Source organism: Mustela erminea, chromosome 5 (assembly GCF_009829155.1).
Source record: "Mustela erminea isolate mMusErm1 chromosome 5, mMusErm1.Pri, whole genome shotgun sequence".
NCBI classification, from domain to species: Eukaryota; Metazoa; Chordata; class Mammalia; order Carnivora; family Mustelidae; genus Mustela; species Mustela erminea.
In genome coordinates, this window is record NC_045618.1 from 90,777,311 (window position 1) to 90,790,721 (window position 13,411).

Consider the following 13,411-nt stretch of genomic DNA (forward strand, 5'->3'; position numbering starts at 1 on the left):
CAGACCAGTGTCTGAGCTTCTGGTATGGACAAGAATCATGGTGTTATGACCTCCATTGCTATAGTGGCTGTTTGGTGGAGTTATTTACAAAGACTAGGTCTCAGTGGGGTTGATAAAGTAAACTTACAGAGGAATTCTCTTCATGAATCCCAGAGGCTGGACGTGTTTTAGCAGTTTTAGTGGGCATTTAAAAATATAGTTGTCATGGGGCACCTGGGTGGCTCAGTGGGTCAAGCCTCTGCCTTCGGCTCCGATCATGATCTCAGGGTCCTGGGATCAAGCTCCGCATCAGGTTCTCTGCTTAGTGGGAAGCCTGCTTCCCCCTCTCTCTCTGCCTTCTTCATATATATATATATATATATATATATATATATATATTTAGTTGTGATGGTGCTTGGGTGGCTCAAGCAATTAAGCATTAGGTCATGATTTTGGCTCAGATCATGGTCTCAGGGTCATGACTTCAAGCCCTGTGTTGGGCTCCACACTGGGTATGGAACCTACTTAAGAGTGTCTCTCTCCCTCTCCCTCTGCCACCCACCCCTGTCTCTCTACCTCTCTGGAAAAAAAAAAAAAGTGAATGTCAACTAAGAACTAATGTTACAGGGTTTCATTCTGAGTTATTGGCATTAATTTCAAATCTCTATCATTTACTGACCTATGTAGGGATCACTAACCACAGTGGTCATCTCAAGTAGTCCATTTGCATCTTTAATTCCAAAATATTTTAAATTGGATCATAGGGGTCTATATAAATCATCTATTAATAAAAAGTATTTCTATTATTGCTTTTAAAAAGTGTGAATCTCGGGGCGCCTGGATGGCTCAGTGGGTTAAAGCCTCTGCCTTTGGCTCAGGTCATGATCTTAGGGTCTTGGGATTGAGCCCTGCATCGGGCTCTCTGCTCAGCAGGGAACCTGCTTCCCTTCCTCTCTCTGCCTGCCTCTCTGCCTACTTGTGATCTCTGTCTGTCAAATAAATAAATAAAATCTTTATAAAAAAAGTGTGACTCTCTTGGTATATGAAAATTCTGCCTTACTTAGAACAATTTACTAACACCTCTTTTATTTGAGACAAGAAGCCACTGAGATTAAATATTTGTGATTAATATACAAATACCTATATGAGAAATTAAAATAATTTATTTTCTTACTGAAATTGATTTCCTTACATTATATCAGAATCATATAGGCTTCAGGCAGATCATTAGCCCACACTTGGGATCTTCACAGTTGGATGCTCTCCTATTTTTTCCCAGTCAAGTGTCCAGCTCTCTCATTACAACAAGTCTGATTCCATTGACACTTGAAATCTACTGGTTCTTATTTTCTGGTTCTTATATTCTTATAAAAAACACTTTCTTTAAGGCCTCGCAAATCTTTCGTCATTCCCTTTCCTCCTTCTAGGTAGTCTATACAATGCACTGTGGTCAGTCTTGATTGAAACATTTTTATTTATTTGTATTCTTCTTGGGTGTACTTTCCCCCTTTTTCTGAATCTCTAATTGATTATGATAGTTCAAGACCTAGGTAATTCCTCATTATTCACAATGTTTCCAAATTCCAACAACATGTATTGAAATTTGTAAAATGTTGTGATCCGTGTTATTCATTTGTCTGCTACTTTAAAGTTCTAGTTAACTGTGTCTTAATGGGTATGACTGTGTATTAAATGAAAAGGACTTCAGGTGCCCATGGACTTGAAGTTCATGCCTTCACATATATACAGTTATTTGTTAAATTGACAAATGCATATTTAAGAAAACATGAGTGATCATAATTATTGTCTTGTCTAGAAATCTATATTTATCTTCCCTGTACATCTTTTTTCTATTATTTTTAACAGAGGGCTTAAACCAAAAATTTGGACACAGACTTGTTAAGATTCATATTCACAATTTTAATTTCTGTTTTGGTAACACATAACCTATACTCGAAAATTCAAGCTATGGACATCTTTACAGTAAAACCTGTATAAAGGAAAATGTCCAGCATTGTATTAGCTGATCCTACTGTTAAAGAAACCATCATACCAAGCAAGATGAATAGCTGAATTGGATTTTATTTTGATACTAATGCTAGCAATAAGGAATTCACAGACATTTCATTTAATACATAGACAAGGATAGAAACAGTTCTGAAATAAAAGGCAGGAGAGTTTTAAGAAGGAAGTAGTTTTACTGCTTAAAGCAAGATGCCCACTAACGTTAGACTCTTACCCTCCCCCAGAAACTGAGAGATAGGGCACTATCCCCCTTGATGATTACACTTCAAAGGGATGGCCCCAGGCTCCTTGAGAAAGACAGTCTTCGGTTGTAACACTGGGAAAAAGCTTTTAAAAATAGTGAAATCTTGTAAGGGCACAGAAAAAAAATGACAAGTTTTCTAAAGAAAAGGATCCTGGAAAAATGAGATAAGGGACCTAGAGTCAGAAAGAAACCTGTCTAAAGTTAGGTCAAGTTGAGAATGTCAAGGTCATTTTGGTCTTTATTCATTTAAGGGCAATATACATCCTTTAGCTGCAATTATCTTTCTATAAAAGAATTGTACTTTAAGTAGAATTATATATATTAGATATTAATGTTATAATATATAATATGACATTATATATGAATATATATTAATATTAATTATATATTATATTCTTCAATGAAAAGCAGCAGAATCTAAGTTCAGAGAGAGAAACTAAGAAAAAAGAGTGCATTGTTCAGTGGGATAAAATTTTAAAACATAAAGTTTCTTTTAAAACTTTAATTCATATGATATTTATTAAAAACAGTATATTATGCATTCTGGTATCAACTTTGGAACCAATTAAATTACATGAACCTTATTATTTGTTTTCCTCAGAGACTTTAAGATCAATGTTCCATCCATAGCCCATTAGGGATAAATGTTTTACACATCTTTTCAGTAACTGTGTTGGTAGCTGAAGCATGTGAACATTTTACTACTGGGAACTTTAAAAGAAGTGGGAAAAAAATACATCTACAGAGAAATATTTGAAGGGAAAATTCCTTCAAATTGGACCTTTCTACTATCACAACTTTTTTGGGTCCAAAATATATGTGTGCATATACTAAAAATTTGTTTTGAGTTAGGAAATATGAAAATTGTAATTTAGGAAATAAACAAAATGGCTATATTTAAAATAACCAGTAGTTGTATTAAACACTGTAAAATTTACTTCTTGATATCTTGAAACTACTAAGATTTTTTTTTAAAGATTTTTTTCATTTATTTGACAGAGATCACAAGTAGGCAGAGAGGCAGGCAGAGAGAGAGAGGAGGAAGCAGGCTCCCCGTGGAGCAGAGAGCCCGATGTGGGGCTCAATCTCAGGACCCTGGGATCATGACCTGAGCCGAAGGCAGAGGCTTTAACCCACTGAGCCACCCAGGTGCCCCAAAACTACTAAGATTTTTAAATGAAATTGTTCACAAATACTGTGCAGAGTAGCAGAATCAGATACCATTTACCTCATTGAAATATAAAAATATGGACACAAATAATGGAGGAATTTTCAATATATCCAAGATTCTAATATAACCAAATGGAATATTTTTCATTCTATAATGGCCTGACTCGGGGATGCCTGTTTTATTAAGCAGTTTGGGGACAGTTATTTTAAAATACTATATACTAGATTTTATATATATATATATGTGTGTGTGTGTGTGTTTATATATATATATATATATATATGCACACAATACATATACAAACATATGTTTGTATATATAGACAAACATATAGTGTTTGGTCCGTAATGCTCACTTTTTTTTTGTTTTTAACAAGTAGTTGACTTCTAATCTACAGACATTTATTTGAATTTTAGAAATGAAATGTATTCAACAGTAGTGCATTACAGCAAATATATAAAACATGATTTATTTCTGCATCTAGAGGTTCAGCTGGTTTCTTTTGTCCTCATACTGGACACCAGTTCAGGCACATTTCGACTATTCAAGGTATTCCTTCCACTTTCTTTTTCTATATTATATTTTTAGCCTCACCAATTATTTATTTTTCCTTCAAAGAAAGGATACTGTATATTTTTCATTCAACAACACTAATTTACACTGATAAAAATTTGAATTAGCAAGTGGATACTTACACATAGCAGATAAAATTAACATTGAATGTATAGTTTTTATAAGTCCTTTTTTATACTAGGACTACCTCTCTTATAAAGAAGTAGAAGCTTTATGGTCTGCATTTCTCATGCCTTATAGCAGCACTACAAATCTTAAAAGATACTATTCACTGGAACAAACCTTATAATTAGAGTAAATAGTTGTATATGCAAAACTCACTTGAGAAAAGATTCTCAAGGCTCTAGAAAAGATTCATGATAATTAGGAAAGTGTAGCACAAGCGGGATTTATTATTAAAAACAATAAATTAGGAAATTGAGCCATGTTACCCTAATATTCTATAGGATAGAATTTAGTCACAGAAATATATATGCTGTCTTAGATATCAAGTTAAATTATATTTAAATCATTACAAGGCATTATTTTTTATTGATGTCATGGAATTATGACAATTATGTAAACATAAAAATAAAATATGTTTTAAAGTATCAATTAAATAGTCCACATATCTCTAATATGATCATAATTTAACCTAAATATGGTATATCTATTTGGAAGGAAATATAGTTCTGGCATTAAATATAGGGAGAAAACTAGTAATATATTTAGGTACATATTCCTCTGCAGCATTTGTACTCTAAAAGATACTTTTAGTTGTGCATTTTATGTCTAGGTAACAAATTTCTAATTGATTCAGTTACAACTTTACACTCCCTGTGGGGCACAGGTGAAAAAACTTATAGTGTCATATTCCTTCTGTTTCAAATTAGCTTTTCCCCATTATTCTAGTGTATATCACCAAGATTTCCCATATGTGATTAAGCAGTTTGTCCTCCCTATAAGACTCATGTAGAAACAAAAATAAAGTGAGAATATTCATTGTATAAATATGTTCTATAACATTGTGGATTTTAAGTACCTTAAGGGGATTAAAGGGGATAAGCTCATTTAACTGGGATATAAATTCTCTATATTCACATGAGTTACTATGTTTTCTGAATTTTACTACCAGACTGATGCAAATACTGCTGATATTTAAAAAAAAGGGGGCCACTTGATCTCTATAGGCTAAATATAATTTAAAAATTAATTTATTTTTCATTGCATTCAAATATTGATCAGATCTGGAAGTCTAATACTTGCTTCTGTCTTTCTTCTTATTTGCATTGAATTAAAGCTTTGCTGGGGCACCTGGGTGGCAGAGGAGGTTGAGTGATGGACTCTGTTTTAGCTCAGGTTCTGATCTCAGAGTCATCAGATCCAGCCCTGCATAGGGCTCGAGGCTCAACTTGGCATCTGCTTAGGACTCTTGCTTTCTCCCTCTGGCCCACCCCCACCCCTAAACCCCCACTTGAGTGTGCTCTCTCTCCAAAATAGATAAATAAATCTTTCTTTTTTTTTTTTAATCTATTTATAAATAAAGCTTCTTTGTTGGTTTGTTTTTGTTTGTTGGCTTATTTGCTTCACTCTCCCTTATTTTTGTGTCTGCCTGCTCCAAGCTTTAAACTATTTTCATTGGCACTTTCTCCAGTCTCACAATGATCAGTGCCTGTTTTATGTAAACCAAATACAAATCAATTTGTATGTCTCCAGGTCTGATCTCTCTCCAAGTCTTGTGTTTCACTTTCACAAACTGCTAGACAATATGGCAGACATATCAAAAAAATAGACTAAACCTTAAATGTTGATTGTATAATATCCTAACTTTAATTAATACTGTTTTATGCATTTCTTACCCATCTTGAAGTCACCATAATTCTTTCAGTCACCTTGTTTTGCAACATTGAAATTATTTTAGATAATGCCCTCTTGTTATCCACATCTTAGAAGTTTACCAAAACCATCTATTCTAACTTGGTGCTTTTTCATCTCTAGCCATTTCAAATTTTTCATGTTTTCATCTAGATTAAACTAGTAGCTTCCTAATTGATCTCCATTCTCCTAAATTTATTCTCCTAAATTTTTGACCCTTTCACTTTTTTTTTTCCATGAACAGTTGTGGGTTCTGAAGACCAATTTCAAACATTAATTCCTCAAAAACCTTTCCATTAAATTTTACAGGTAAATGACTTCATTTTTATAATACTATCCTGTGTTCTTCACAAAGTATTATGCTGAACAAATCAAAGCAGAATGTGCAGCATGCTATTAATAATGTATTTAAATATAGAAAAAAACATAAATATATTTACATGATTTTTTCCAGGGAAGAAAAAAAAGAAGAGTGATAGAAGCTAACCTTCTTATATATATTTATTTTTTTTTCTTATCACTAAAAGCTTTTACCCTTTTATCAACCTTTTCCTATTTCCCCCACCCTGCAGCCCTGGCAACCACTTTTCTACTCTATTTCTATGATTTTGAATTTTTGTTACAATTCTGCATCTAAAAGATAACATGTATTATCTGTTCTCTTGTCTGGCTTATTTCACTTAGCTTCATGGCCTCAAGATTCATGTATGAGGGTAAGTGGCAAGATTTTTTTCATAACTCATCTAGATAATATAGATACCTTACATCACCTTTATCCATTCATCCACTGATGAACACTTAGGTGGTTTCTATATCCTGGCTATGGCAAATAATGCTGCAATGAACCCGGAAATACAGATACATCTTCAAGATCCTATTTTTATTTATTTTGGATGTATGCCCAGAATTAAGATTGCTGGATCATAGCGTACTGCCATTTTTAATGTTCTGAGGACCCTCCATTCTGTTTTCCAGAGTGGCTGCACCAACTTACATTTCTACCAACAGTGCACAAGGCTTCCCCTTTTCTCCACATCCTCACCAACACTTGTTACCACTTGTCTTTTTTATTCCACCCATTTTAACAGGTGTGATATGATATCTCACTATGGTTTTGATTTGTATCTCCCTGATGATTAGTGATGTTAAGCAACCTGTCATGTGCCTCTTGGCCATTTATGTGTCTTCTTTGGAAAACTGTATATTTAGTTCCCCTGCTGATTTTTCAATACTATTATTCATTTTTATTTTCCTACTGAGCTATATGAGTTCTTTAATAAATAAAAATCAGAATATTATTGTTTTGGAATTCTTATTTAAGTGGCAGAATAGAGAATTCTTAATATCTTAATATAAAATATTATTCTTAAATAAAACTAAGAATTCTTATTTAGATAATAAATCATCTGTCAATGATCATTAGTGGAAATGTCACAAAAACAAAGGCAGCCAGACATACATATAGCCCCTTGTATTAGTCAGGGCGCCCTCTAGAGAGACAGAACAAACAGGATGTACATATATAGAAAAAGATTTATTATAAGGAATTAACTCACATGATTTTGGAGGTTGAGAAGATGTCAGGAGAGATCAAATAGTGCAGCTCTAGTTTGAGTCCTAAAGCCTGAGAATCAGGAAAGCATTGTATAAATTCCAGTCTAAAAGCCAGCAGGCCTGAAATCGAGGAAGAGTTGTTTCTGTTCAAGTCTGGAGACAGGAAGAGATCAATATTCAAGTTCAACCAGTCAGGAAGGAGGAATTTCCTCTTATTCATGGGGACAGTGGGGAAGGGCAGGGTTGCTGTATTCAGGCTTCCAATGAACTGGACAAAATTCACCTAAACTGGGGAGGGTGGTTTGCTTTACTTAGTTTACCATAATCTCATCCAAAAATACCAAAGAAGGCCAACCCAGATTAATGTTTGATTGAATATCTGGGGACTCTGTGGCCCAGTCAAGTTGGCATACAAAATTGAACAACATACCTTTGAATGGAAGTATGCATGATTTTATATGAAGCAGTCTTGTCAAAAATAACTGAATGTGAATATGATCAAAACTCCAAACATACCAAGTCATAAGAAACTAGCTGCTCCAAACTCAGAAAAACTGCAATCTATAACAATCTCATCAGTGTTCAGACTACTGTCTATTAGATTTATAAAACAAAAAAAGAAGGAAACTGAAACACTAAATATTTAAGAGCCATTTTCCAAGTCATAATATAAGTAAAATTGTTTGTATGATTATTGAAACAGTTTTAAAAAATAGATATTTAATGAAAAGTTTCAGAGATGGATAGCAGTAACAGTTGCATAATAATATAAATGTACTTAATGCCATTGAGCAAAATGCTTCAAAGTGCTTAAGTGGTAAATTTTATTTTTTGCATCTTTTACCATAGTTTTTTAAATATTTAAAATTTTGAAATTTTAAAAACATAAAAAGTTGATATTTGAACACAGTAAAAATGAGTATTATTTTAGGTTTATAATGATGTGGTGGTTGTTTTATAAGAATGCATTTTATCTAGGGATACCTACTAAGTATTTTCAGTTAAAGTGATGATCCATTGGATATGATTCAAAATAATCTAGGAAGAGACATGGAAAGTGATATAAACAAACTGATGTTGGGGGCACCTGGGTGGCTCAGTGGGTTAAAGCCTCTGCCTTCGGCTCGGGTCATGATCTCGGGGTCCTGGGATCAAGCCCCACATCGGGCTTTCTGCTCAGCAGGGAGCCTGCTTCCTTCTCTCTCTCTGTCTGCCTCTCTGCCTACTTGTGATCTCTGTCTGTCAAATAAATAAATAAAATCTTAAAAAAAAAACAAACTGATGTATTCATAACTGTTGATGAGGATGATGAGTATTTTATATTATACTAAAAATTCTGTATTTGTGTTAAATTTCCAAAATAAAATTTTTCAAAAAATATAGTAATATTTCTGTATTTCTCTTTTTTGTTATTCTTTGGACAGCTATCCCTATCCCTGTACATTCAAATGTCATACATTCTATTCATACCATTTTTTAAGTAAAATAGATATGAACAAGCATTTCTCTTTAGAGCTGAGACATTTTTCTTTGTTAAAAAACGGGAGTAATAATATCCACTACATATTATGATCGTGCTAATAGAGCCTAGATCGGGTAACTCACATAAGCACAGTTATAGTGCCTGCTTATATTCATTAATGTGCTTCTCTCCCTTCCTTAATGGACAAAACATCTCTGATCCTTGGAGGATTCACTTTTCCAGAATTCTCCTTTTAGTTCCAGCTTTTATTTGTCATAAAAACAAATCTTAGCATTCTTTTTATTAAAGATTTTATTTATTTTATTTGTCAGAGAGAGAGAGAGAGAACAAACACAAACAGGGGTAGCAGCAGGAGATGGAGAAGCAGTCTCCCTGCTGAGCAAGGAGCCCTATGCAGGACTCCATCCCAGGACTCTAGGATCATGACCCAAGTTGAAGGCAGATGCTTAGCTGACTGAACCACCCAGGCGTCCCAAATCTTAGCATTCTGATCTTTTGTCTGAAACAACACTAACATTTGTTTTCCCAAATCACATTCTGTAACAAAGTTGTGATACTAACTCAGGGAAAAAGGAAGGAAAGAAACCGTAAGTTATATAAATTTATTTTATCCTTTGTGAATTTTGGGAACCAGAAAAGAGATAGATTACTTACATTGTTTCAAACATTGTATAAAGTTTGATATAATCCTTAACCACTTCTATGTCCAAATGACCCAGGCTCAGCGAATAGGCATTCAACTACCTGGTCATACTTCACAAGTTATCACAAGGACTCCAATTTCTATCATCAAGAGAAGGCTTCCTGTTCCTTTCTGGACTCAGAAACATAGCTTCTGAGATAAGGATGGTCAGGAATATACATTATTAGGATGGATAAAAGAAGATCAATAATCTATGATTTACATCATTCTTATGTGCAAAAGCCAAATCAAGAAAAGAAGAAAATAATGACTGCCAACAGTCCAAAAAGGAAGCAAGATATTTTGGAGCAAAAATAATCACACAATTTAGAAAACTATTTCAGACATTTAGTTTCAGCTTTATGGTTGCATGAACTGTGACTCTACCATACGTGAGAACAGGCTGTGCATGACAAAGGACATACCTGATGAGAAAGAGATTAGGGAAGATAAATTGTCTGTCCTACCACTGTGCCTGACCAAGCAAGATGTGGGAGCATGAGATGGTTTTCTTAATTCAACAAATACCGAGTGAGCAAACCAATGCTGCTCCAAACTCAGAAAAACTGCAATCTATAACAATCTCATTTATTAAGAAAGACTTCAGGCCAAGCTAAAGGGTTAGTTACCAAAAGTAATGGCCATATTTGTGTTTTGTGGGGGAAAAAATGTTAAGCCATGATATACAAAATGAAGAAGTGAAGAGAGAGCCAGGAAAAGTGGTCAATTTGACACCAATATTAAATGTCAGTGGGCAGAAAGGAAATACTCAAGAATTGACAGTCAGAAGTATCTAGTACTTATGTTAATTATCTTATGTTTAAAAAATATTTATTGATATTAAAAGTGAAAAATCTATACATGTATAAAAACACACAAAAACATAAAATATGTTAGCATATTTATTCCTGAATATTTAGAAGTCCAATGCGCTATCCATTGCACAACAGACCCACCTTATTCCTGAATATTTATTTGGTAAATTTGCAAAGATGTTCTACTATAAAGACTTAATATTCATCATAAGGAGACAAAATGTTAAAAAATAATTGAAGTGAACCACATGTCTGCTGGAAAAGAAAATGTTCCATGGCTTGAATAATTTAAGTCTCTAAGTTTTGTATGCTGACTTCAGTTTTCTCCCTTTGTCTTTCCAACAGATTATTTTAATACCCATAACTATTTCTCACAGCTTTCTTACATTTAATGCTTATTGTCCTCTGAAACCATACCGACCTCAGAGACTTTTTAAAAGTCAATGCCAGGGGAGGAGTCAAGATGGCAGAGAAGTAGTAGGCAGAGATGACATCAGGTAGCAGGACATCAGCTAGATAGCTTATCAAACCATTGCGAACACCTACAAATTCAATGGGAAATCAAAGAGAAGAAGAGCAACAATTCTAGAAACAGAAAATCGATCACTTTCTGCAAGGTAGGACCTGTGGAAAAGTGAATCCAAAGTGATGGGAAGATAGACCGTGGGGGGAGGGGCCGGCTCCTGGCAAGCGGCAGAGCAATGGAGCACAAAATCAGGACTTTTTTTTTTTTTAAAGATTTTATTTATTTATTTGACAGACAGAGATCACAAGTAGGCAGAGAGGCAAGCAGAGAGAGGAAGGGAAGCAGGCTCCCTGCTGAGCAGAGAGCCCAATGCAGGCTCAATCCCAGGACCCTGGAATCATGACCTGGAGCCGAAGGCAGAGGCTTAACCCACTGAGCCACCCAGGCGCCCCAAAATCAGGACTTTTAAAAGTTGGCTCCATGGAGGGACATTGCTCCAGAGGCTAAACCAGGGGGAAGCCAATGCGGGGTCAGCATAACCCCAGGTCCTGTGGGGTCACAGAAGGACCGGGGGTGTTTGAGTGTCTGTCACAGAGCTTGCAGGTATTAGAGCGGGGAAGCCAGCTACAGCAACAAAGCTGAGGAGTGAGCTCTCAACTCGGGCTTACCTTGAACCGGTCGCAGGCAGGGTGAGCTTGGAGCGCGGCCAGAGGCCACAGAGACGGAAGTGACTGGGCGCTTTTCTCCAAGTGTGAGCGATTGAGCACTTTCCTCCAAGCACAACCAGAGGCCTGGGAGATGGAGGCAGTTGGGCGCTTTTCTCTGAGGGCGCACTGAGGAGTGGGACCGCGAGCTCTCGGCTCCTCCAGGCTGGAGATTGGGAGGCCACCATCTTCATTCCCATCCTCCGGAACTCTATGGAAAGCGCTCAGGGAACAAAAGCTCCTGAAAGCAAACCTGAGCGGATTACTTAGCCCGGCCCCTGGTAAGGGCAGTGCAATTCCGCCTGGGGCAAAGACACTTGAGAATCACTACACCAGGCCCCTCCCCTAGAAGATCAACAAGAAACCCAGCCAAGACCAACTTTACTCACCAAGGAGAACAGCGGAATTCCAGAGGAGGAGAAAACAAATCTTATCTGGACAAAATGACAAGGCAGAAAAACTCACCACAAAAAAAAGAGCAAGATGCAGTACTGAGGGCTGGGGACGTAATCAATACAGTCATTGGTAATATGACAGATCTAGAGTTCAGAATGACGATTCTCAAGGTTCCAGCCCGGCTCGAAAAAGGCATAGAAGATATTGAAGAAACCCTCTCCAGAGAGATAAAAGCCCTTTGCAGAGAAATAAAAGAACTAAAATCTAACCAAGTTGAAATTAAAAAAAGCTATTAATGAGGTGCAATCAAAATTGGAAGCTCTTACTGCTAGGATAAATGAAGCAGAAGAAAGAATTAGTGACATAGAAGACCAAATGACAGAGAATAAAGAAGCTGAGCAAAAGAGAGACAAACAAATACTGGACTATGAGGAGAGAATTCAAGAGATAAGTGATTCCAGAAGAAGAAGAAAGAGAGAGGGGAGCAGAAGGTATATTGGAGAAAAATATTGTAGAGAATTTCCCTAATATGGCAAAGGTAACAAACATCAAAATCCAAGAGATGCTAAGAACACCCCTCAAAATCAGTAAAAATAGGTCCACACCTCGTCACCTGTAAAATTTACAAGTCTTAGCAACAAAGAAAAAATCCTTAAAGCAGTCTGGGAAAAGAAGTCTGTAACATACAAGGGTAAAAACATTAGATTGGCAGCAGACCTATCCACAGAGACCTGGCAGGCCAGAAAAAACTGGCATGATGTATTCAGAGCACTAAATGAGAAAAATATGCAGCCAAAATACTATATCAAACTAGGCTATCATTGAAAATAGAAGGAGAGATAAAAAGCTTCCAAGACAAACAAAAACTGAAAGAATTTGCAAACACCAAACCAGCTCTATAGGAAATATTGAAAGGGGTCCCCTAAACAAAGAGAGACCCTAAAAGTAGTAGATCAGAAAGAAACAGAGATGATATACAGTAATAGTCACCTTACAAGCAATGCAGTGTCACTAAACTCATATCTCTCAATAGTTACCCTGAATGTTAATGGGCTAAATGCCCCAATCAAAAGACACAGGGTATCAGAATGGATAAAAACCCAAATCCCATCTATATGCTGCCTACAAGAAACTCATTTTAGACCCTGAGACATCTCCAGATTTAAAGAGAGGGGGTGAAAAACAATGTACCATGCTAATGGACATGAGAAGAAAGCTGGGGTGGCAATCCTTATATCAGATCAATTAGATTTTAAGCCAAAGACTATAATAAGAGATGAGGAAGGATACTATATCATACTCAAAGGGTCTGTCCAACAAGAAGACCTAACAATTTTAAATATCCATGCCCCTAACATGGGAGCAGCCAACTATATAAACCAATTAATAACAAAATCAAAGAAATACATCGACAATAATAGTAGGGGACTTTAACACTTCCCTCACCGAAATGGACAGATCATCT

At 35.8% G+C, this 13,411-nt stretch overlaps 1 long non-coding RNA gene across 5 annotated transcripts in view; it reads right to left on the bottom strand.

The window, feature by feature from the left end:
- LOC116591319 overlaps window positions 1-7,544 on the bottom strand; it is a 159,532-nt gene extending 151,988 nt beyond the window's left edge. For all 5 annotated transcript variants that reach the window (XR_004285951.1, XR_004285950.1, XR_004285948.1 and 2 more), the window contains exon 1: window positions 7,403-7,544. This is a non-coding gene — a long non-coding RNA (uncharacterized LOC116591319). The remainder of the gene's footprint in view (window positions 1-7,402) is intronic.
- Window positions 7,545-13,411: the final 5,867 nt, after the last annotated feature.